Source organism: Rhinolophus sinicus, linkage group LG14, assembly GCF_036562045.2.
Source record: "Rhinolophus sinicus isolate RSC01 linkage group LG14, ASM3656204v1, whole genome shotgun sequence".
NCBI lineage: Eukaryota > Metazoa > Chordata > Mammalia > Chiroptera > Rhinolophidae > Rhinolophus > Rhinolophus sinicus.
In genome coordinates, this window is record NC_133763.1 from 4,325,145 (window position 1) to 4,349,481 (window position 24,337).

The following is a 24,337-nucleotide window of genomic DNA, read 5'->3' on the forward strand; positions in this document are numbered from 1 at the left end:
AGCCATCCAGAGCCCCCCCCCCATCCCCTCAGAGTCATGTCATCAGAACGAAAGATGCTTCTATTGCACAGGAAGTCCCAAGGGATCTAGGAGGTCTGTGAGTAACCAAGATCAGAGACCAAATATTAGACCAAAAGGTACCCCTAGTGCTTGAGTCGCTTGGGAAACGACAGCTATAGGAGCTCTGTGCCAGGCAGCAGGGGCAGAGACCAGTCTGTATCTGTCTCGTATATCACAGTAGGGTCTTCATAAATACTACTGCCCAGCCTTTCCCCTTACAAGAGGGAGCTCTAATGAGGTCCGAGACCCAGGCATGGCAGGTAGCCCCGCTTTGGTCATCTGTGCTCTCTTGGTGGAAAGGGTCCTCCCTTCTGGGTCTTTCTGCGTAGGCATCGACCTGCACGGTGGCAGAGCTGGGCCACGGCCCGCAGGGTAACACCGTGACAAACTCACAGTGCAGGCTTCGGACCAGAGTCCAGCTGGCTCTGCCACCTGCTGCCACCTGACCTGGGCAAACTACCTTCCTCTCTCCGCCTCAGGTTCCTCATCTGAAAATTGTGTATGTGTGTGTGGTGTGGGGGGTGGTGAGGGAGGTCATGCCTACTTTGCAAGGTTGAAATAGGGATTAAATTAGAGACTGTATGCAAAGCATTTAGCATGGTTCCTAGCATACAGCAAGAGCTAAATAAATGATAATAATTATTCCTATGATGTAATATTATTGCCATGGTGGGTTTTTTTTTTTAAATGTATTCTTGGGCTAAACAACTTTGAAGAAATACAAAGTATCTCTTGCCATTGTAATTGGCCCCTGTTTTTGAAGAATGCTGGTTGCCTTCATAGTGTGATAAGGGCTGTAATCAGTGACTTATGCGCGATAAGCTCTGTTTTCCTTTCACGGGAGTGGGGGGCGGGGGAGCTGATATAATTCAAGCAATGTGCTATGTTTCCCAGGACACCTTTGAATAAAATGCCATTTCCTCAGGAACAGCTAGAAATACTGATGCTAATTTTTCCTGTGCCCAGGAAAAGCAGGCTGGCTCCCGCTGCAGGCTGGAAGGAGGGACCGTGATGTCATCCTGATTTGACTGCCAGGGGGTGAGCTCATGGGGCGGGGCTCGGCTGCAGCTGTGCCAGTCCTCATTTGCAGCCGTGTGTCCTCCCAGCTCGCCTCTCGCTGCCACCCCCCATCACCCCGGGCTGCTGCGACAAACAACAGGCACTGCCTGATGAATGATTTAAAACCGAGGCAAAGTCCTACGAAATGCAACCAGGCGTCGGAAGGCACAGAAAAAGGCAAACTGTGCCTTTTAGTTATTTCATATTAAACAATAAATAGGCAGTTGCAGGACTGTTGTCGTGGGTGAGAAGAACCTTCTGCTCGTTCTCTCTGCTTCTTGTCCTTTGTCTGAAAGCAGCATCTTTCCTCTTTTCTGCTTCAAACAACAGCATGGTCTGTGCCTGCCCCATGTGGACCTGCGCCCATCACAGGTCTGGCCCTGAGCCACGTGGCTGGGACAGGGGAGAAACGTGAGAGCGGTTTCCCACGTTCTTTTCATTAGAACCTGTATTGTGAGCATATCTGTACTCCTGCTGTTCTACCTGGCAGTGTAGTTAAGGGCTAAACACATGACCTTAGGGTCAGGCAGCCTGAGGCTGGGTCCCAACTCGGGCAGTGTGCTATCTCTATGGCGGTGAGAATTGCGGCACCTCTCTGAGCCTCACTTTGTCCATCTGTAAAATGGGGGTGATAATCAAGCCTAGCTCAAACGATGGTGGTCCATGGAGTGTGCTCAGTGAATGTGTGTGGTCCTTAATACGATACACAGGCTCAAAGCCTGTCACAGAGGGAAGGTGTACATACTATATAGATGTAAATATGTATTTTTAACATGTGAATTAGAAGGAGGGTGTAACTGTATTATATAATATACTTTCAAGGAAATTATTCACTCATGAAAAAGGCCTGTTTTGTGTTTTACCTTTTATTATGGACATTTTCAAACATACATTAAAATAGAATCCTGCAGTGAAGCCTCCATATACCCCTCACCCCACTTCAATAAGCATCAGTATTTTGGCAGCTTTGTTTCGTCTACTCCCCACCTTTTTTTCTTAAGGTAGAGTATTTTAAGGGCAAATCCCAGACATTGTATCATTGGACCCATTACACTTGACTATGTACCTAAAGCAGAAAAGGAGTTTAGTTTTAATTCAACCATAGTTATTATACAATCCTATAACATTAAAATAATTCTTTATTATCATCTAATATCAAGTCCATATTCAAATGTCCCCAATTGCTCAAAAATGTCTTTTTACATCTTTTTTCAAAAAAAATCACAGGAAATATTTTCCAATGCTTACCTTTTTTAAAAAAGAGATTTCTAGCTACTTCATATGAATTTTTGCCTTTTCAGAGCTAAATTTTAAACATTAAAAGACACAAATATTGATATTTATGCAATAGGAAAAAGCAGATTGCTAATTTGTTTTTGTCCGTTGCTGTTCTGAATGACTTATTTTTAAAGAAAGAGGTTCTGTACTGGTTAGGGTAACAAATGAGTAACAAATGTGTTCATTTTTTTAATCCCTAATTTCATATCTGTGATTCAGATGGCCAATATTTGGATGTGCTCATTAGCTAAACATGTGATTTAACAATCTTACTTAACCCAGCACTTAGCCGTACTTGGTTAAATGTAAGCATTTAATTTAACTTTCAGGAAAAGCATCTCTCCCCATGTAAGGGCAAGCTGTGTATGGCTCAGTGTGTTTAGAATCCACAAAATCGGCGTTAACAGTAAGTCCCCAGGGACGGCCTGAGTTATCCCATAAGATGCACGTGGACATTATGTGCTTTGTGGAAACGCATGGGCTTCATACATATGTTTCAGTGCTGAACATAAGTTACCAGGATGACGTCATTTTTTGACAAATCAAGGTCATCCAGAGCCTCTATGATGGGGCCCCATTACTTCCCTTGCAGTAGCCCCCCACTTCCTCTTCCTCCTGTCCCCGCCCCCACCCCACACACCTGACACCGCAGTGACAATGCCCGACCATTCTCTTCCTGCTTCTCCATCCCTGCTTTTCTTGTTCACAGGCTACTCCGTGTACCCAAGGCAGACCCGCCAATTTAGTGTGTAAAGATGCAGGAGGCCCCGTTAAACTTTAATTTCAGATGAACAATCAATATATTTTTTTTAGTGTAAGTGTATCCCAAATCTTGCATGGGACAGGCTCACACCAAAATTTTATTCACTGTTTATGTGAAATTCAAATTTAACTGGGAGTCCTGGGTTTTCTCTGGCAATGCTAACCTAGGGAAACCCTTCAAGGGTTAGCTTTTCTTCTGGGAAGCCTTCCTGGCTTTCTTCCTTCCCCTCTGCTACCAGCACATTTTGCTGGCACATTTCATTAAATCTGTAAGCACACCACCATTTTTAATTAGTCATATTTAGATGTGTCTCCCTACTGCCTACTGACACAAACACCACGTTTATTCCTAGACTCCTGGGGTTAAGCGTTCACACTTCTCTCCCCCTTTCCACTCCAGGGAAGTGGGTTAGTGAATGATACTAACCCACCATCGTATTGTTCCCAATGAATCGTTTTTGGGGTATTTTGTCTGTTTTCTTCATGTAAATCTGTATGGCCTATACCCACCTTTACTGTTTGCTCACAGAGTACCAGCCACTGTCATATGCAGTGGAGGTGAAGAGGCAAATTAGACAAGTTTCTGACCGTCAGGAACTCATAGCTCATGGTCTCAGGTAGAAACATAACTAGCTTGGTATTTCGCTGGGGGGGGGGGCTGATTTATTTGATATTTAAAGCCCATCATGTGCCAGGCACTGTTCTAGGCACTCAGCATGCCCAGGGAAAGCCCGTGCTTCCTGGGGCTAATTTCCTAAAGAAGGAATACCCAGCTCCCGGTGCCAGTGGGAGGTCCAGGTCACCTGCCAGGATTTCTAAGGGACAGGTTGAGTCCTAAAGGACAGTAGGAGTTTGCTAGACAGACGAGGGGTGGGAAGTGGGTGCTCCAGGAAGAAAACCGGACGAGTGCAAAGGAATGGACTGTGCACAGGCCCAGAAGGTACCTCTGTCAGGGCAGGGACTGGCCCCTGGCTGCCGCTGCTGGAAACCCCGTGCACTGACTCATGGGCTCAGAGGGAACAGCTGAGGAACAGCTGAATGAGGGAATGGGCGCAAGGATGGTGCACTCGGAGAAAGGCAGACAGAGGATAGATCATGAAGGGCTATAGAAACCACACTTAGAATCATGAACTTAAGTTACCACCACCGGAGAGCCGCTGGAAGAATTTCAGACCTGGGCAGCAGAAGGGGCAGGGACAGCGATGAGTGGCTATTGTTTTGGGAGGAGGGACTCAGCAGAGAGGAAACGGGGCCTGTGTTAGGTGGTGGTGGGAAACATCCGACTGGGAGAAGGCGTTCAGGGTTATTTCTGAAATAAAACCAGTAGGACTTTGGATCGATTGTGTATCGGGTCAGAAAGGGGATCGAGGCCTGGAGAACCGCCAGGTTTCTAGTTTCTGTGGCTGTTTGGACAAAAGTTCCAACTGGCCACAGGAACACAGAGGATCACACAGGAGAGAGATCTGGGGGGGCTCCTCGGTGAGTAGTGAGAGTTAAAGCCGTGATGATAGATGAAGCCAACCAGGGAGTGGGTATAAAGTTACGTGAGAAGGGGGGCTGGGCAATGCCACTGTGCAGGGATGTGCCTGTGTTTGTCATTTTGCAGGCATGTATTTCTCATGTACACATACATAGGTAAAAGAATTGGCATGTAGTTGAATGAACCCAAGCCCAGCATGAGCTTGGAAAAGAAATGGCAAGTCTAATGAGTATGGCCTTGCTATTCCACGTCCAGAATGCTTTTCTAAATAGGTAGGGTCACTGGTTTTATTGGATGTATTATTGACACCGTCTTTGACGCCCGAAAGAAATACCACCGAACCCCTTTCTGACTATCTCCTCCATATTGCATCAGGCTTTCTTCAAGACCAGTCGAATACAGTCGATAAAGTACTTCGAATTGCGAGGAACAGGGAAAACATGAAAATTCCAAGATGGCCAGATAATTACTGACAATGATAAAATGTTCTAAAAAAGAAGTCATCCCTTCTAAGAATCTGCACAGCAGCCCCCCTTTTATGTACGTGAATGAATATAACACACTTCCACCCAAAGAGTGTGAAAGCTGGTAAGAATCAGTGTATGAGTCACCACCAAATAGCATGTCCCTCACTGGTGACTAAGTAAGATGACCAAGGTCTTTGGACTGTAAAACAGTGGAACCTATTAACCGACCCCCTGGGTTAACCAGCGTTTTTCCTCCTGAGGCTTCAGACTCAAGGCTGACAAGCTGCTCCCATATGAGGGTCCTCAAACCTTTTTGTTCATAAAGTCTGCACAAGAATTTTGAAAACTGTGCACCCCCTCACATCTTTTAAAGTAGACATCTTATATTTTACATGATAGGTGTAAATAGTAATGTTGTTATTTAAATAGTCATTTAAATAACAATATCAATATTTTAATTTTAAAACAATATAGCATCATTTTTAAAGAATCCAATGGAATCTAAGTACCATCGAAATTTGATACCCACCATCATTCATTGTTTTAAAATACAAAAATAATCTTTTTTAACTGGCAGAAATTTTACTTTTTCGTTTTCTTTTTAACTCAATTTTCATTCTACTTTCTCCACAGAACTTTATCCTAGTGTAATATGTTTAGGCCTTAAAAGTTTTTATTGCTCACCCAATCATACTTTTCTACAACAAAAATATATTTATAAATTTAAATTAAAATATTTTCCATTTCCTGTGACCATGTAATTCTGAGTGCTTCACATTTTTTTCTGGTCTGAGTTATACTTAAAATTACTAGTAGTGAATCTTTGGCAACACAACATATATCCAGTAAAAATTTGACAAGCAAGTGAATATAAAAATAAAATTACATTAAAGCCATATCTCTTAAAGAGATAGAGGATTTTTTTTTTAAATTCACTTATCTATGGATGAATATTTACTAGAATGAGACACTATTTGGCATCAGTTTCTTCCTATTTTTCTTTTTTAATGTGAGCACCAAAAAAGATTTGTGTATAGACAGGGAGATGGGAAAGGAGGTGTTTTGTGATATCAGTGTCACTCAGTTATTTGAACAGCTTGTCAGAGAGACAAATGCCAAATATCACGTAGCACTGTATCATCAAAAACTATCTTTAGTGATCTAACCTGATTAGGTTCTCCTTCCGTCTTGTTGAAACCAAAGAATTGGAAACCACTTGAATTGCTAAAGAATTGTTTTGATCCAATACTCAGGGTCACTTGTGTTTTATGATGCCAATATTAGCTGACTCCTCAGTTGTGACACACTGGGTGCTACAGAATATTATAAAACACTGGAAATGTCTTTAAAGTATGTACTTCTCTTCCTTGGTAAATGTCTTTAAATTCTAGTTTCACTTTAAGTCACACCTGAGTATTTTATACAATACGTGACTTAGGCAACAGTAACAAACACTTACTAAGCGGCTAGTTACCATGTGCCAGGATGGTTCTTCCTAATGAACCTGTTTGTATTTGTTACTTAACCTTCCCAGCAGCCCAGCGTACCTTCTCACTCCCATTTTACAGGTGAGGACCCTGGGACAGATGGAAAGTCACTGGGTGGAGGTCACACAGCTGCTAAGTGACACCACAGGCAGTCTTACTCCAGAGTCTGTGTTCTTAATAAGTGAGGCTCTAACATCTTGATTCCTGTGGATGAAAGAACATCCAAACCTACAGAAAAATTTTATAAGAGTTTATTTGAGAGAAAAAACAAACAAACTTCAGGACATGCCTAGAAACAAGGTCTCAACAGACCGAGACAATGCTCCAGAGAATGGCAGTTTTGCAGCTCATTTTTTTGTTTTAATTAAAGTTTTCGGGTGACAATGGTTAGTAAAGTTATATATGTTTCAGGTGCTGCTCATTTTATACATTCCGAATCAAAGAGAACACATAAGCAAGGTACGGGAAATCCATTGGTGGTAGATTCAGGAGGCAGGAGGAGATGGAAGGGGGAATCTGTAGGAGGGATGAGGAGTAACACGGAGACACACAGTTCTTTCACACGGGTGGGTACAGGACAGCTAACGTGTGGCATTTACAGCACGTGGAGATGGTATGCAGGGGACGAGATAGCAACGAGGAATTTCGTGCCGGAGGTCATGAGTCCGAAGGGTCTGGAAAAGAAAATGACTCTGCCATTTCAAAGGCACGTTATCCTAGATGCGTAAGAACATTGGACGGGCGCGCTTAGGGTAAAGAGTGACCTTCGCTAAGGAAGCTGTAAGCCTGGGACGTGACAACCTGCCATGACCTGTCTGGTTAGGAATTTACCGTCTGACCATCCCGTGTGGTTACTTTTGGTCACTGAGCTTGTCAGGCCTGCTGTGTGGCCCCCTTTGTGTTCACATGTTGAATTACAAATAAAACATGTAAGACCCATATGTACAGCACTTTTATGATTTTCCTCTTTAACAAACTATTTTGATTAACTGACCAAGCAAATGCCTTATAAAGTCTTCCGCTGAGCTATAAATGTTAGATAATAATCGTTTTAGGAACTGTAAGTCAGGAATGATGCCGGTGCTGTTAGCATCCAGAAACTGCTTAGTCAGTGTGGTTACAAAAGCATAATAATAAATCATCGCGTGATGGTAAAAATGGATATTAAAAAGTTTCCAACAACTCTGAATAAATGCTAATTTTTAACCAAATATGTTATCTATTCCTCTCATTTTAGTAAAATCTCAGAATACCTTCAGACACACAATGTAAAGATGAATATATTTTAATTAGACAATTAAACCCAGTGCAGCTTCTAAACAAACATCTGTGCCCGCTTATATCTTCTACCCTCCCTCCCCACGTTCCCTTACGCCCTCTCGTTAGCATGTCTCAGACACTCCAACTGGGGCATGTGCACATTGCCTTTCTTTTTCTGTAAAGGAACCTCCAGCGTCCTCCTCTTTCTATTTTCTTAAAGTGACATCATTCCAAAGTAAATTTAGTTTTATCAAGACTCAGCATTTCGTTTGTGGCATCTCTGTTCCAGCCTTTCCTCCAGGCTCTGTTAGGCTCTGGGGGTAGAGCAGTGAGCAAAGCAGAAAGAGCTTCCCGGAAGAGGGTGTGCGCATTGGGCCACCGTCACGATGCAGCGTGATAAGTAACAGAGCATGTGGTGGTGCCCTGGGACAGTGCCCTGAGAGGGCCTCCGTGATGAGCCATTGGAAGTCAGCCTTTGTCGTAGCTGCGTGACCTCTGCGTGGCCCGGGAGCAGCTGGCCACCTGGGTGGCTGACCAGTGACCTCACAAACTCCCTTGCTGACTGGCTGGGTGACTGAGATGGATGGGACTAATGAAAGGACCGTTGCCGGTTTACCTTCTGAATGGCTAGCGCCAGGGCTGTGCTCCCATTTCCCAGTTGTCCCTTAAAAACAGAAAGTGGGGCCCCTGGAAACAGTCCTTCCCAGTGAACTTCTGCTTTACCCGTCAGGGGAGTGAGAACAGCTTTCTGCTGGCTGCCCCCCACCCCATGGCTTTGGCAGCTCTTACTGCGTCTGCTGTGGTTAAAAGAAAAGACCACGGGCAGCGGGAGGAAAAGACTCCTTTCCCTTTCATAAGGGAAGTTCGTGTGCCTACAACACAGAGACAGCTCCATAAACCTGGCTTGAAAATTCACTTCATCCTTTAGCATTTCCTATGTACAAACACTCATAAAAAGATAGCTCAGAAGTTCTCTCGTAACCTGCACGACCGTGACTTGGAAACTTCGAGGACATGCAGGAAAGAGGGAGGACAGCAGAGGTGGCGTGTCCGCTGGGGCTGACTCCCAACGGAGATGGGACACAGAAGTACAGATCTCCTTTACATTTACCTAGAAGTATACCAGGGACTTGGCAACCTCAGACTCCCCCTGGGCCGAGGATGACGTTCAGATCTGAGTGATGGGGAAAACGGCGGGAATGACCAGTGTGGCATGGTGGCCTTCGGAATGCATGGATTTTAGAGGCAGATAGACAGACATGAATGCAAACCCTGGCTTTGCCGTTGAATAGCTGTGTGACCGTGGACAAATCAATATCTTTAAAGCTCCTCACTTCTTCCCGTGGTGTTATTGTGAGGATGAAATGAGACAATGTGTACAGGATACTAACCCAACGACTGTACTCCATCACTCATCCCTCCCTTGTCAGGTAAGCCAGGTGACTTCTGAGGTCCCACATCGGTTATGTGGAAGCCAGCTTGGGGCTGGAAGGCAGATCCGGTTCTCAGCCTGTTCACGTCTCCTGGACTCTGGACCTGCTTCTGCCAGTGGCAGCAGTCAACCTCTTCTCCCAGCTCTCAGCTCCTAACACGTGTCCTAGAAACAGTGATAAACAAACCTCTCTAAGTTAGACCTCCACGAGCTAGCCCCAATCCTTGGCGAAAAGGAAGAAAATGCCCCAAAAGAAGAGGCTTGGAAGTGAAAAGCCCCTCTGAGTGTGTATCAGAGACCCCCAAATCTGCTGTTTACAAGACAAGCGGTCACTCCTTTGCCCCAGCTCCTTAAAGCTTTGTGACAATTGCTCTCTGTCACATTTTGAAAAGGGTAGCCCTGCCCTTATTGGCCTGGCAGCTAATAGTAATTTCTGTCGTAATCAGCAGTTATTGTTACTTTGATCTTTCCTGGAAGCACCGAGGGAGCTTGTCAGATTGCTTTTGTACCAACACACAGCGCACACTAGAAAATCCAGGTACCACTAATGGCTCCCTCTGTTGGTTGTAAACCTCAGGAAATTGTTAGCCAATCGAAACCAACAAAAACGTATAGAGTGCCCACTCTGTGACAGAAATGGGCTGTCACTAAAGAGATGAGTGTGGCTCCTGCCTACCAGAAGGAACAGACTTGTGTGCACGGAAAGCTAGACTACGAAACCACACAAAATGCATCTGGTAGCTATTGGGGCAATGATGCTGAGTAGCAAACCACCCGACATCAGTGGCTTAAAACAACAGTTATCCATCCCCGCCCATTTGTCTGCAGGTTGGCTGGGGGTCAGCTGGTCTGGACTAATAGCGATGGCAGGGCAGGGCTTCAAACTGTGGTTGGGTTCAGCTGGCGGCACAGGACTTGCATCCTCCTTGGAGGGGCAAGCCAGCCAGAGCACACTGTCCTCATAGTGGTGGCAGAAGTGCAGATGGGTCAGCAGAAAGCTACGATGCCCCGCGGAGCCCAGACCCAGAACTGGCACACCACCACAGCCCCCGTCCCACTGGCCAGAGCAAGTCCACGGCACAGCCAGCAACAGTGGGGTGAGGAGAATACGCGTCCTCTAGAGGAAGGAACTCCAGTGTCAACTTGTACAGTGAAGGGTATGCATCGGTATTGGGAAGAAGGATGCAAATTACCGGAGTCGTAGAAGAAAAGTGCAAAGTGTTGGTGGGCGTAATATAGAGAGTAACTCGTCCTAACTGAGGAATTGCTATCACTAGGTGGAATTAAAGAGTGGGTAGAATTTAAGGAAGCCAAGCTGGGGTGTTGGGCATTCCATGAAGAGCGAACTCCATAAAGAAAATCATAGACGTCACTGACTTTAGAAAGGGGACAAAAATCATCTGGGGTCCCTGAGGCCCTGGAACAGGGGGTCATTGGAAGGTAGAGACAGTCAGGCACTGCTGGGCAGTTCTTATACGTTTTGGGTTCATTTGAGAACTCACTGAACGCTCTGAAGCTTGATCCTGGAACACCAACATTTACATGCAAGGTCAGCCCTGAAAATACACGCAAGACAGGAGACACTTCTGGACCGGAATTAGCTCATGAATGCCTTGACTGTCGTCACACTCGGGGGTTGGCCTTCATTCAACAGGTCACGTGGAGTCTTCAAAGGTTTTTGATTTGAAGAAAGGGAAAGTCATGATCAGAGTTCAGCAAGATCACGGAAGAGGCCGTTTGAAGAAGGGATTCAAGACAGTGGCCAGAAAGGGAGGAGAGAAAAACTAGAGGTGGACAGGCCGACCAGCTGGCCAGTTGGTCATAACTCCCATAGGAGGACAGTAGCTCAGAAAGAGACTATAAAAAGAAGTGAATGGGTTGGAAAGAACTTGCAGAAATAGAATCAAAGGAAACTAGAGTCCAGGCTGCCAGTGAGGAAGAGGAGAAGGCAGAGGTTTTGTGAGCATTATCTCCCAAATCTCACAGCGCCCTAAGAAGCAGGTCTTAACGCGTTCCATTTATACTGGAGGAGCTGAGTTACAGCGTCAGCAGCAGCACGAAAGCTTTCACCCAGTTTTGTGGGCTGTGGAGTCCCTGTCCCATTTCACCCCCCAGCTAATGATTAAGCACCAGGAGTTCAACTCTGCTTTTCCATTGTGTCCTCAGTGCTGGGCGCAGACTTGCACATAGTAGGAGGCAATGAGTACTTTCCCCAGAAGTGAGTGAGGGAGGGAGGGAGAGAGTGAAGCTTTGTGCACGAATGGTGTTGTGACAGAGCGATGGGTGTCCCAGTGTCTTCTCACAGTCATGAGCAAAGCCCTGCTGTTCCCGCACGGATTAGGGCGTGATGGGCAGACCACAGGTGGACGTAAGACATTGCACATATACTTTTTCTACTTAAACTTCCCCCCCCCCCCCAACATGGAGGCTTTTACACTAAAAGCCTTGGGAGAGGCTTTACCTACCGGGGTATTTAAAGAGGGTAGAATGCCTTTGTGACTTAGAAATGGAAGTATGATCAAGTTTAAGCGGTGTTTTAATTGTCCTTTCTTCGTCTTCCCTGAGGCGGGTAAACCAAACCAGCAGAGGAAGCTGACAGAGAATAAGAGGGATAACAAGTCTTGCTGATCTGGTACCGAGATAGCATTCCTGACAGCACAGGCCATCGTGGAGAATTTAATAGAAAGTTCTTTCAGCAGATATGACTGATGAATTGTGATCCCAGTTTGAATGGACTCCCAGTTCTTATTTTCAGATTTTAGGAATAGACGTGCAGTCTTAAGGCTACAGAACAGAGACCGGTGCCAAAAATGTAACTCTTTTGCTCGAAACTGCTAAATTATGAACAAAAACCATTTAAATGACCCAAAAAGGATTCGTTGAAGTTTTCTGGACGTGCAGTTAGATATCTGTCCAAAAACTCCTGTCAGTCACGTCCTGATATAATATGTTTCCTGTGAGCAGCCGGGGTCAGTTATGCTAAGGATGGTGTCTTCTGGAATATTCTGGCTCTGGGTGCGAGGAGGCTGGGTGACCCAAGGAGAGAGGGTCATGGGTGAACTACGATTCCATCTGTGAGCTGTTGATTTCTTTTGGGGTGATCTGATTTCCTTTGATATTAGCAAGGGAAGGAAGTATTTTAGAAGACAGACAGAGCCCAAGGATACAGGTCCTGTTAAGTGTTGGAGAGAATCCTACATTCTCTTAACCCCAAGGCCTTTGAAGTCAAACGCCTAGAATGCCAATGTGTCACGTGACTGGGCTTAATGCTCCTGTCTCTAGTGTTTATAATGAGAGAATGAAATAAATGAAATGCTATCAAGAGAGCCCCTCGGAAGGAGCTGGTAGAAGGCCCCAGTCTCTTGTCATGCGGGACTCCTTACCTGTTACCCTCTGATTCAGACGCGCGAGGTCGGAACCCCCCTGGTTCAGTACAGTCTCCTGGGAAGTCTTAAAAATATCGATACCCCACATCATCCCAGAGATTCTGATTTAATCCGTCTGGGGTGGAGTTGGGCGTCTGTTTTATTTTTCAAAGTTCTCCCAGGGAGTGCCACGTGTTGGAAGGTTTGCAGAATGCAGGATTAGACCAACCCTTCAAGTCTCTGAAAGGTGGGTGTGGAGGAACCTCTGGCCTCACGCCTTCCCTGAGGCCTTGTGCTCCCCAATAGCCCCCATCCTCCAAACAGCACAGAGAGCCTAAGAGCAAAATCACGGCCGTAAATGAGCTGTTGTCAGGACATTGTCCCAAAGTGCTGTGCCCTCTGGAACCTGTTCTGAGCCTTTCATGAGAAAAAGAATAAAATGCTCACTTCGGGAGAACAAAAACGTGCATCTCAGATAGTCTTACTGAAAACACAAGACAAGGGCCATTTAATTCACACCTTGTGTGGGCTTACTAAATTACCAGTGACCCTAGAAATGCGTCCTGTGTTTCTAGCCATAAGAAAAGGGGAGTAAATTACTCTTTCATCCCCTGTCCCATCTGGTAGACATCAGGACCCGAATATAGAGTGTATTTGGATGGCCTGTATTTTAATGAGTAACTTAATTTGATGAGTCAGATTTTGTATTTTTGCAGCCAAGAAATACGGTCAGCATGCATCCATAATTCTATTTCATCTTAGAAATCACTGTTTAAACGGGATCAGCTGAATTGATGAATATTACACCCGACTTGTTATGCCCCTGGAGGCAAAATGGCAGAAAAAGCAAGATCCGCAGCAGAGAGAGAGATTGTGCTAACTACAGTATTTCCACTGAAATATCACAGCCCTGGCCCTGTCGCCTCCTGCCACCACCCCTCTGTATGACCTGTAATGGGAACTGTATGTTACTCACAGTTGTACTTACGAGATGACTTATCAATCAAACGGAAACCAGCGGTTGCTAAGAGAAACTCAACTGGGGAGTCCTTTTCTCTCGAAGAAAACTGCTGATGTAAATATATGGAGCCAGGAAGGAAAAGATCAAAGGTCCACAGAGGAGGCTGGCCGGAGGAAATTATTAGCATTGCCTAGTCGTCTCACGGAGTGAGACTGTCTAGCGGTGCCAAAACCTTCCAGGTCGTCAGAAATACCTCTTTACCCCCTTCGGAGTGATCAGTGGTTCATTGACCAAGAAGGAATTAAAAAAACACATTGAACAAAAAAAGACAAAAAAAAAAAAAAAAACCAACACAGAAAATGTGATAGATACTCAGGTGAGCTTTACAAGTCTCAGGGACAAGAGAATCTTCAGAAGAGGCCAAAGTTTTGAATAGTGCAGAATTTCTCCTTGATGCACGCATTCGTTCAACAAATATTGCTTGGACGTGTCGGACACTATTCTCGGCTCTGGGGATAAGGCTGCTTTCCATCCGCTCTGATAGACTTTCATCTTGGAGGTGATAGAGGTTCAGGAAAAGGTGTTTGCCCTGAGAGATTGCATTTCCATCACCTGCAGTAGGACTTTCTCCTCTTATTATCCTCCTCTGACCCTGCAAACTTGCCGCAAGATGGTATTTCTCACAGAGAAGAAGATGCTTACACATTGCGCTGTGGCTGCTGGGGAGAGAGCATGGACCGCACTCCAGACGGCTGTGGGATTGATCTAGGAAAAAGTGTCAGCGGGACGCTCAGGCCCTCTCTAACATAACAAGTTGGAGGAGTCATCTTAGGATCGCAGCATGTTCTTCTAGATCCCGAAGCAAGACTGTTGGGTGAGGCTCGTGGCCTCGTCATCCCTGTGGTGTGACCCTCTGGGTGGGACCAAGGGGGTGTCTTCCTGAAGGTCAGTACCAGATACGAAGAGGACACTTCTCCAAGTACACCACTCATTGAAATGAGTCTTAAGCAACGACATTTAGACAAGACTGGCTTCTGAGATGACAGTGAGGACATGATTGCTACTGAAAAGCAATTATAGATTAAAGGGATGTCCCCTAAATGATTTCTTCCTGAAGAAGCTCACTCTTTGAAATTATCTTGTTTATTCGTTGACTTCTGAATTATCTGTCCTCTCTCTGCCTCCTCCGTAAGGGCAGGTACCATGTCTACTTCACCAATACCTGGACCAGTTGCCTGATGTGAAGCTTATTAAATATTCCATGATTGATCTGAGTATCTGATGTCCCCAACCTGGGAGGGACATGGGACTCCACATCCCAAAGCTCTCCACTTAATGGAATGACCAGCTGAACTGAAAAGGTGACATTTGAATGCAAGAAAGATGAAGTTTATTATCTGGGCCCCAATTTCCATCCGCACAAGGGAAGCATGGGGGAGATTTGGCTTAATAGCAACACCTACGAAACACTTAGAGTGTTTAGTGGACAATAAACTCAGTATGAGTCAACAGGAGGAAAAGCAAATGTGCACTGTCATTACTAGAAGTGAGTCCCCTGTGATAGTCGATTGATTTTCAATGAGGGCGGCCAAGACAACTCAAGAATTGTCTTTTTAACAGATAGTGGTGAGACCATTGGAATATTGACATGCAAAAGAATAAAGTTAGACCCCTACCTCAGCCATATAAAAAGATCAACTCAAAATGGATTAAAGACCTAAGTTTAAGAGGTAAAACTAAAAAGAAAAAAAAAGAGGTAAAACTATAAAACTCTTAAAAGAAAACATAGGAGCAAAGTTCATGACCTTGGGGTAGGCAGCGGCTTCTTAGAAGATATAACACCAAAAGCATAAGTGACAAAAGGAAAACTAACTAAATTGGGCTTCATCAAGATTTAAAACTTCAGTGCTGCAGAAGACACTAATAAGAAAGTGAAAAGACTTCCCACAGAATGGGAGAACGTATTTGCAAATCGTGTATCTGCTATTGGTCTAGTATCCAAACTATACAAACACTCTTACAACTCAATAAGAAAAAAAGACAAACACGTCAATTAAAAAGGGCAACGGAGTTGAATAGACGTTTTTCCAAAAAAGGTATACAAATAGAAAACAAGTACGGGTAAAGATGTTCAAAATCATTAGTCATCAGGGCAATCAAATCAAAGTGATTTCATACCCAGCACAATGGCTGCGTATTTTTATTTCAAACAAGGAGTTCCTCAGAACACGATCCCCCTTTGTAGAGCCCTGGTCACATCCTGCCTGACATAGAAGTTCGGGCCTGGGCATGGGACAGAAGCCAATTGGAGCCTGCCTCACAGTGGACAAACAACTGGATAATTAGGACATGGAGACAGTTCAGAGCAAAACATTGAAGACATGCAGGATGTTTCATCTGTTAAAGAACAAATAAGTCAATAAATAAAAGACTGACAGGGAACATTCTAGTCCTTCAAATGTGAGTGCCATTTATATGAAGAAGGATCAGAATTGCCCTGTGTCATCCTGGAACAGTGAACTGCATGAGGAAAAGGCTGTTATTGCCTCAACACAAAGGAAAACTTTCTAAACACTGAATTGTCTGAAAGGAGACTGGGGTCCCTCTGGGGACGATGAGTTCCCGCCATGACAGTGAAGGGTCAGCGTGGGAAGGATGCGATGGAAGGGGCAGTGGCTTCAGGTGACAGCATGCACTGGCTGACCCCGAGATAGTTTTCCTCGTAGCGGAGTCTATCATTTAATCCCAGGAAACTCTTCTGGGTTGTAACCGATCACTCAGCTCTCATATGCCTAGAAGTTTGTGATACTTTTTTTTTCGTAATGCATCTGTTACCTTGTACTTCCTCACATTAATATGTAGCAATCTTTTTACCTGTTTAATGTATTCTTAAAATAGCTTCTGGAATCCAACCTTATCAACCAAAAGTTGGATCATCAGCAAATCCAAACATGTCTCTGTGCCCTTGTCCGGGTCATTTCTAAAATGGTCCAATGCAGCAGCTTCACGGAACTGGGTTGTTGTCATGTCTTATCCAGAGATGCGCCCTTTCATTTCCACCATGTTTTTTTTTTCTTTCTGTCTGTAAACCGGTTCTCTGTTCAGACAAGGCTCCCTCGATCCCATGATAACTCCAGTTTTTAAAAATAGTCCATAAGATGGAACTGTATGAAAGGCATTTTAAAGACTAAAGGGATGGGCGTGGGTGTGCCTCCTGCCACTTTGAGTTGGTTGGGAGCTGTGCATGGTCCAGCCTGCTGGGACCACAGCTCCGTGTCCACAGAGAGGATGGAGGGCTGGATGCAGTTACTTTCACTGTGTCCCCTTTACCCACACACACATTCACGTCCTCAGAGCATTCTAATGGATGGATCAGGCATAACTTGCTTTTCCAGAAGTCATGTTATTTATTTGCGTAGTGTGCTATGGCCCCACCCTTTCACTTTCACCAGCATAAAAGGGAAGCCATCTGGGCCTCAGCAGTGGGTGGGAACCCTTCTTATCAAACAATCGTGCTGGCATTTAAAGACGGGTTATGTAGTTTGAGCTCACAGGTTCTCCCAGACGTTTCTTTAAAATCATGAGTGTTTAACCTGGAGGCTATGGAGCAGTTTCGAGGAATCCATCCACCCACCGAAACCGTATACAAAACCCGTGTGCACGGGTCTATGCATTTCCTTTTCCTGGCTCAGAGTTTCACCTGAATGCCATTCACAGTGGGCTTCTCTGTGTGTGTGGTCTGTGACCGAAACTCCGTCATCCCAGGATCCGTGACACTCTTGCAGTTCTGATACCGCTGGGTGCTGTTAGCAGAGCTGTGTCGGCCCAGGCCTGGGGTTCTGGGTGCCTGCCTTGCAGGGCCTCGGAACACCCCCAGCTCACCACGGGGAGCCCGTCCCTCCCTCCTGCCTAGCCAGCCCAGCTTGCACAGGAGGTGTGTCCCTTGGTCTCCAGCTTGCGGCAAACTGCACTAAATGCCTGGCACCCACTTGCCTAACTTTCGCCAACCTCGGGGTATGTCATGCTGGGTGAAACACTGTCTTGTCAGCTCGGGCGGCCATAACAAAGCGCCACAGACTGACTGGCTCAAACAGCGGACATGTATTTCTCCCACTTCTGGAGGCTGGAAGTTCAAAATCAAGACGCTTACTGGTTGGGTTCTCTTCCTGGCTTACAGATGGCCGCCTTCTCTCCTGGGGTGTCCTCCTCTTCTTATAAGGGTGCCGATCCCGTCACGGGGGCTCTACCCCCTTGCCCTCAGCACCTCCCAAAGTCCTCACCTCCTCACACCATCACATTGGGGGTTAGGCCTTCAACATATGGATTTGGGGGGGACACAAACGTTCAATCCAAAACAAACACATCACAGTGTGGCGTCCAACTGACTAGGGGGGACCTGGCTCCATACTTACTTGCTTTTCTGCTCTGTGCCTTGCTTTCCTCACTCCTTCCTCACAGGTGTCAGACCTGCCTGGGGGCCTTCAGACCCCCCCCACCTGCTCATGCCCCGACCCCTCGGTCCTTCATAGATGTCACGTCCCATAAGTCACTTACAGACCTGATCTTTTCCTGATTGACTGCTTGCTGAAGGACTCACACCAACAGAGCAACTATTACTACCTCTCTCAACTTTTGAACAGGTTTAGCTGCCTACAAATGAAAGTGGGTGCTTATTTCTGGCTATGCTGGATGAACCTTTGTGGAAATAGCATCCCAAGCGAGCAAAGTAATGCTAATGAAGTTACTGACGTGTCACACTGAAAAGGTGTTTTTCTCCATGTTTTTATAATCATTTTAAAGTGGCTCATTTTCTCATCAGATTTAAATCAGATTCTATAGTCTGTATGCTTGTTAATTCCTTCTCATAAGCACATGGGTTCATTTCAAGTATGTAGAAAGGCAAATTTATCAACCTTCCTAATGAAAACAAAAAAGATAGGTAACCACTGTGCTGTTGACCAACAGAAGCCTATTTGCATTAAAAAATCCTTAGAACTTCATAATAGCACAGGATTGAAACATACATTGAATGGGTAACGGCGCCATAATTTAATCAATGTGCTATTATCGTAAAGGTACCTGTAAACTGCTACCCCACTATGACCAACCTAAAGGAATGAAAAATGACCAGCGGAGGTGGAAATTATTATTTCTACCTGATAGCGATCCAGTCCTTTTCAGTGATACTTTTTACATTAAATATTAATTCCAGCACCCAAGACTTCTCTGCCATTTATATTGTTTCCAGAAGAAACGTGAAACCGTAGCCACAATGCTTGGCTTCCGCTGGACTGGAGACTTCCCTTGGCTCTAGCCTAAGCCCCGTCTGGCATTACTAACCTGTATTCATCCACGCCTCATTACAGGAAACAGGATACACCCTGGCCGGTGGCCACCCAGCCGTGTCACTCATCTGCTGTCCTGTATGCCCAGCAGTAACCTTTGTATTGTGTCCCCAACTATATCAGTTTCCCGGGCCGATTCCTTTGGGGAAGTCCTGTTGCTTGTGGATAGAGTATACAGTTCCGTGTGCACTTGTTCAGCCTTTGGGTGTTCAATAAACAGCTTTGATTTCCTCGTGCTTAGATGGTACCACTGTGCACGGACTTAAGAATGATGGCGTTAGCATTTTCTACAGACAGGACACCTAATGCATGGTTTCCATGGATCTGTGATAGCTGTAGGAATTGATGGAAACATGTGTCAGGACATGGTGGAAATGTAAATGGGAGAACACAGGCCACAGAGCCAGTGATGTGTGTCTCAGGCTCCTCCCGAGGGCAGCGTAGATTCTTCCACTCATGGCCCAGAATTGGACACTCCTGGGCCTCCTGTGGAACACGCAGTTCTGCCCAAAGCAGTGCTTTGCATGCAGTGGATGCTGAATTGACGCTGGCTTGGGTTGTATTAACAGGACAGGACCTTCAATAAAAGCCAGCTCCAGAAATAAAATTACCCACGGGACACACCTTAGGAAAGAAAACCATGGTTGGGCTCATTGATCACAAACAATCGATTTAAAATGGGGGTAAATTGGTTCATTTCTAGCCCGTGAAACTGAAGATAAATGTATATCAACAGCGAATATCATCTGAACCATATGAAACTGCCGCTTTCATAGACTGAAAAATAGTGAGTCCCGGCAATTTCATGTGGTCCAACCTAACAGCATGAAAAACAGTGTTGGGGTGGGGGGTAGAATTTGAGTAAGTGAGCTGAACTGAAAGTTAATCATTCACCACATTTTAAGCAGATTATAAGAATTCTACCTAAAGAACATCCGTGGAGAATCCTTCTGAAAGCAAAGCACCTTTTTAAGTGTTTTGAGTAAAAAGCCTATAATTTAACCTATTTTTCTCAACCTGAACTTTTATATTCCATGTCCCGATTAATGTGCAATCGCCCATGTATGTAAAAGAAATTGTTTTCATGCTAAGATAGTGTTAAAAGTAATACATAAAAAAAGTGTAATCTAAAACAAATAGCATTTAGTTCACAAATATGTTTCACTTATAGAAAGTGGCAAGTGTGTCTCAAATTTCCAACAAGGTTATAGAGATGACTGTGAAAGCGGCATTCGTGTGTGGTGTGAAGACCCCACTGGGCCACTGGAGTTAGGCAGGCCTGGCTGGCCAACCGAGCGCCCCTAGAAACTCACCCAGCCCTCGGTGTGTGTAAAACGGGGCTACCATACCAGCCCACAGCGGCAATTTCGATCGTGTACAGAAAGCATCTGGCATTGGGAGTGCTCAGTAAATATTAGCTCTTATTGGGAAGAAGATGCAGTTTTTGAGAGAAGATTACATTTTTTAAAGCCAAATCTGGAACTGACGTAGCTTTAAAAGGGATTAATTCAGCCCACACCACATACCAGTGTGTCTGTCCTCCTCTTCCAAGCAGGAGACCGTGCAGGCGTCCATCCTTTTGTGGGTAGAGCCAGAGCGGCAGGTCTCAGACAGGTTAAACGTGAAAGAAACCAAAATTTACAAGTGTGATAAGAGCCCCCAATTCCTCCCCCTCCCCCAGCCTGGACCATGAGAGTGAATTCCCCACCTGACCGTGTCCGTCCGTCTCTCTGTCCAGCTCAGCTGGCCGCTGACAGCCGGGACGCCAGTGCCTGTGCAGTCGGTCGGCTGTGACAGCTCCAAACTGCTTTCTCCACGGGACAGGGAGCCCCCTCTGTCCTGGGCAGCCTGTGGGGGTGCTGGATTGGGAACAATATGAGTCCTCTCTCTTTGCAAAAACAATGTGGGAAAAGGGCTACAGCAGTCACCCCTAGCCCACATGGAGGTTTGTTGCCAGCATAATAATGGTACCAGTTCAGGGGAAAGAAGCGGCAGAAATGAGTCATCCAGTCTTTTTTAACCTTGTGTATATATTTTTAATCTCGAGATAAAAATCGCCTTATTTTTCTTTAATTGGAAAACCAGAAAACACTAGATTTGTTTTCTCCCCACTGCCCTCGTAAAATAACTATTATCACCATAAAATGTAGCTGGAATTCTTTGCACTATGGAGGCCTAAATGGATTTGAGGCCTCCATGCAATAAGGTAATTGACCCCACCAGTGAGTCTGCAGTGACCCGACGTGGACACAAACCTACGAGTGAAAGATGCACTTTTGATGACTGCTTCTTCCTCAGGACAGCGGTGGCCCTTAGAAGGCAGACTACACACGGCCTGACAGCTCGGGCGCCTCCATCCCCTCCGCCGGGGCCCCTCTCCCTGCACGCATGGCAAGCCTTGGCCAGTGCTGGGCAGCGGGCATATGCTTCTTTGGATGGAGAGCTCAGCAAGAACTTTGCTGCCCGGCAGAAGGCTGGCGGCCCCAGGCAGGACACCGGGTCTGGGGGCCTGGTCCCCTCTAGCTCCCTCATTACCTCCTGTATGCACAGAGCTGACACGGGTCCATATGAAGACACGTATACACAGACCCAGACACGGACACACACACACACACACATATAATTTTGTTTAATTCTTCCAAAACCCAGTATTATTGTCATTTCCTATTTTATAAATGAGGAATGTGAAGCTTTGCAAAGCTACGAGATATGCTTCAAATCACCCAGCTGGTAAATGGAGTTGCTGGGGATGAAACCTCAGTCCATCCGACTGCTCTGTCTCAAGTTCAGCACTCGGCCAAACGTTGTCAGAGCGAAGGGGACAGGAATGACGAAGTAACTGGATGCTTCCAACACGTGTCCTAGGGTCATAACTCCAGCTAAGGTAAAAATAATGGCTCTACTTTATGTGCCAAAATACTGGATGACTCTTAGGGGAGACAGGTGCTGGTGGAAAGGCTGGTTACTGCCTGAACTAGGAAGAGGCAGAGGGCAAGGTAACTGTTCCCTTGAAGTGCAAGGGACCAGGGGTTTCTGCATGAAGGAATAGAGGGATGGTCTCCTAGGAGGGGCAGGAGGATGAGCCCAGGGGGGAGCCCAGGTCCAGCAGACGCGGGAGCTGAGGGTGTGTGAGGGGCTCTTTACGATGGAATGTGGGATCCAGTGGGCAGAGCGACACGCGCTGGGAGAGAAGGCAGTGACAGGAGGAGGCAGGAGGAGAGAGCAGCCAGTGAGAGAAGGAGGGACCGGAGTGAATGTCATCTTCTCAGGCGAAGTGGAATGGACGTCAAAGCACTTGCTGGTCCCATGCCACTCGATGTGGGGTCCACTGGCCAGTGCCCATCTGCAAACTGATGGCTGTTGATGGTGCCCTGGGAGAGACCCTGAGGGGACAGAGCCGTGAGAGGTGCGCATAGCAAGAAGACACTACCAATCTCCATGGACCAACCTTTCTTGTATTTTACAAAAATATTGATGCACGACGTTAGAAATGTCTGTAAAAGGATTCTGCGCCCCGGGCAGCTTCAGAAGCACTGGTCTACACTGCCTTGAGTGTTACAGTGTGTTTGCTCTAAGTTCCCCATCTGGTTCGATCAAGGCCATTTTATCCCAACAGTCAGCTTTCCTAATCTCCCCTATAGTCTTAAACAACAGCCAAAATGAAATGGGAGAGCTGACACTGCCCGCTTTTTCAACAAGATTCCTTTATAGAAAGGAAACAAAGTTTTTCCAGTGAAAAAGATTTTCTTTGCAGACTTTGTTCCTTGTTTTAGGATAACCACAAATTTTAAGAGTCATTGAACTTGGTCTAGACAGATTTCGGTAGTGGCCAAGGGAACTGGATCCCTGTTAATCCAAGGAATGTGTTCTTCATTTTCATTTCCATTTGTTACTACAGCTCTTTCATTGCAGATAAACGTCTTTGACAGCTCTCTGGGGTGTAAAGCATTTCTCTCTTCGCTGGTGGGTTAGCCAGGGGAGACAGTGTTTGTACGCACCCTCCAAGCACACCACATTCAGGCACACAGTGGCTCAAAAGAAGGAAAAGGCTTCTTGGGGCCTTAACCATAGCTGGCCTTGCAAGCACAGCCCTGGCTTAGCTCTCGGGGCCAGGCCAGCAGCATCCACCGTCCCACCAGGGCCGGGCCCTGCAGCCGTGGCTGCAGACACTGCACAAGCTCCTGACCGCCTCTTCCTGTCACACATGAGCTCCTTCTGCAACTTGCTGCCCTGGTCACCAGGCAATCAGTTCCTCAGGTAAAAGATCAGTTGTCAAACCCAAGAAACTGATTTTCCACCTGGCAGCCAGAGCCAGCTGTTTGAAAAGCAAATCTGATGGCGTCACCCACCGTGACCTGACCTGACCTCTCCCAAGCCCACTCGGCCAGCTTCCCTTTAGTGCCCCGCCCCCAAGGCCTTGAAGATAAGGAGAAAAACCCGAGTAGAGACCTTCCGGGCCCTGCTGGGGCTGTCCCCTCTCCAAGGCAGGGCACAGCATGCAGCCTTTCTGTTCCTTCGGATGGCAGCCTTGTGGGCCCAGCTGCTCTTCCTCCCTCAGCTGGGGGTACCTACCAGCCCTCCTGGCATTCGTCACATCTGTGGGTTTAGCGTTATTTGTGTGTGTTTGATTAAGGTCTGGTCCTCCAGCAGACCAGCGCTCAGGGCAGAGGCCACCGGGTTTCCATGGAGACGCTCCCTCCAGGGTCCTGCAGAGCCCCTCCCTCGTAGCTGGGGTCCTCTGCGAGGGAGGGTTGAAAGCAGACACACTTGAACGTGAAATCCAAACGCATTTCAGGCTTGGGCTGTTGTGGACAGTCCTGGAGGGCCATGATGTCATGCGCTGGATCTCGGCCAAGGCAGTGACAGAGCCCCGTCCGCCCCCCACCCCACGTGCCAGTCGCCACCTCTTGCGGAGTAATTCCTGCGAAGTTGTACTAGTTTGGTTCTCTGTGCAAAATAACACCACCCACAGCCCCACCCCACCTCCTCAAGAAAAAGAGAAAAAAAAGCAACAACTGGTCGTGTTGGTGCCAAGTAAGAACAAGGGGAGTCGTGGAATGTATCTTAGCGGCGGATTCATGAATTTGAAGGTTACTAATAGCTGACATCCCAGGACGCCTGATGGGCTGGCGCTCCGTGCTGGTGCTTGGATGTGTTTTCTCTCTGAATCTTCTCACCGGATCTATTTTTATCCTCCTGTTACAGATGAAGACAGGGAGACTCAGAGGTGTGCAGTGATTTACCCAAGGTCACACGAGGGTACCCAAGGTTACCCAGCAATGGCAGAGACCTGCACGCTCTCGCCTCTCAGACGCATCCTTAGCAGATATCAGCGGAGTTCCGGACTCACAAATAACTACTGTCTGTTCATAGAGGCACAG

The 24,337-nt window shown here is 46.3% G+C and overlaps 1 protein-coding gene and 1 long non-coding RNA gene across 2 annotated transcripts in view; one reads left to right on the forward strand and one right to left on the reverse strand.

Moving 5' to 3' along the window:
* ZNF704 (zinc finger protein 704) overlaps positions 1 to 24,337 on the forward strand; it is a 130,971-nt gene that overhangs the window by 67,271 nt on the left and 39,363 nt on the right. The gene's annotated exons all lie outside the window — the stretch shown is intronic.
* LOC141568620 (uncharacterized) lies at positions 7,128 to 14,186 on the reverse strand. Its single transcript, XR_012491792.1, has 3 exons — positions 13,639 to 14,186; positions 9,245 to 9,450; positions 7,128 to 7,267 (listed from the first exon to the last, which is right to left on the reverse strand). It is a non-coding gene; the product is annotated as an uncharacterized LOC141568620 (long non-coding RNA).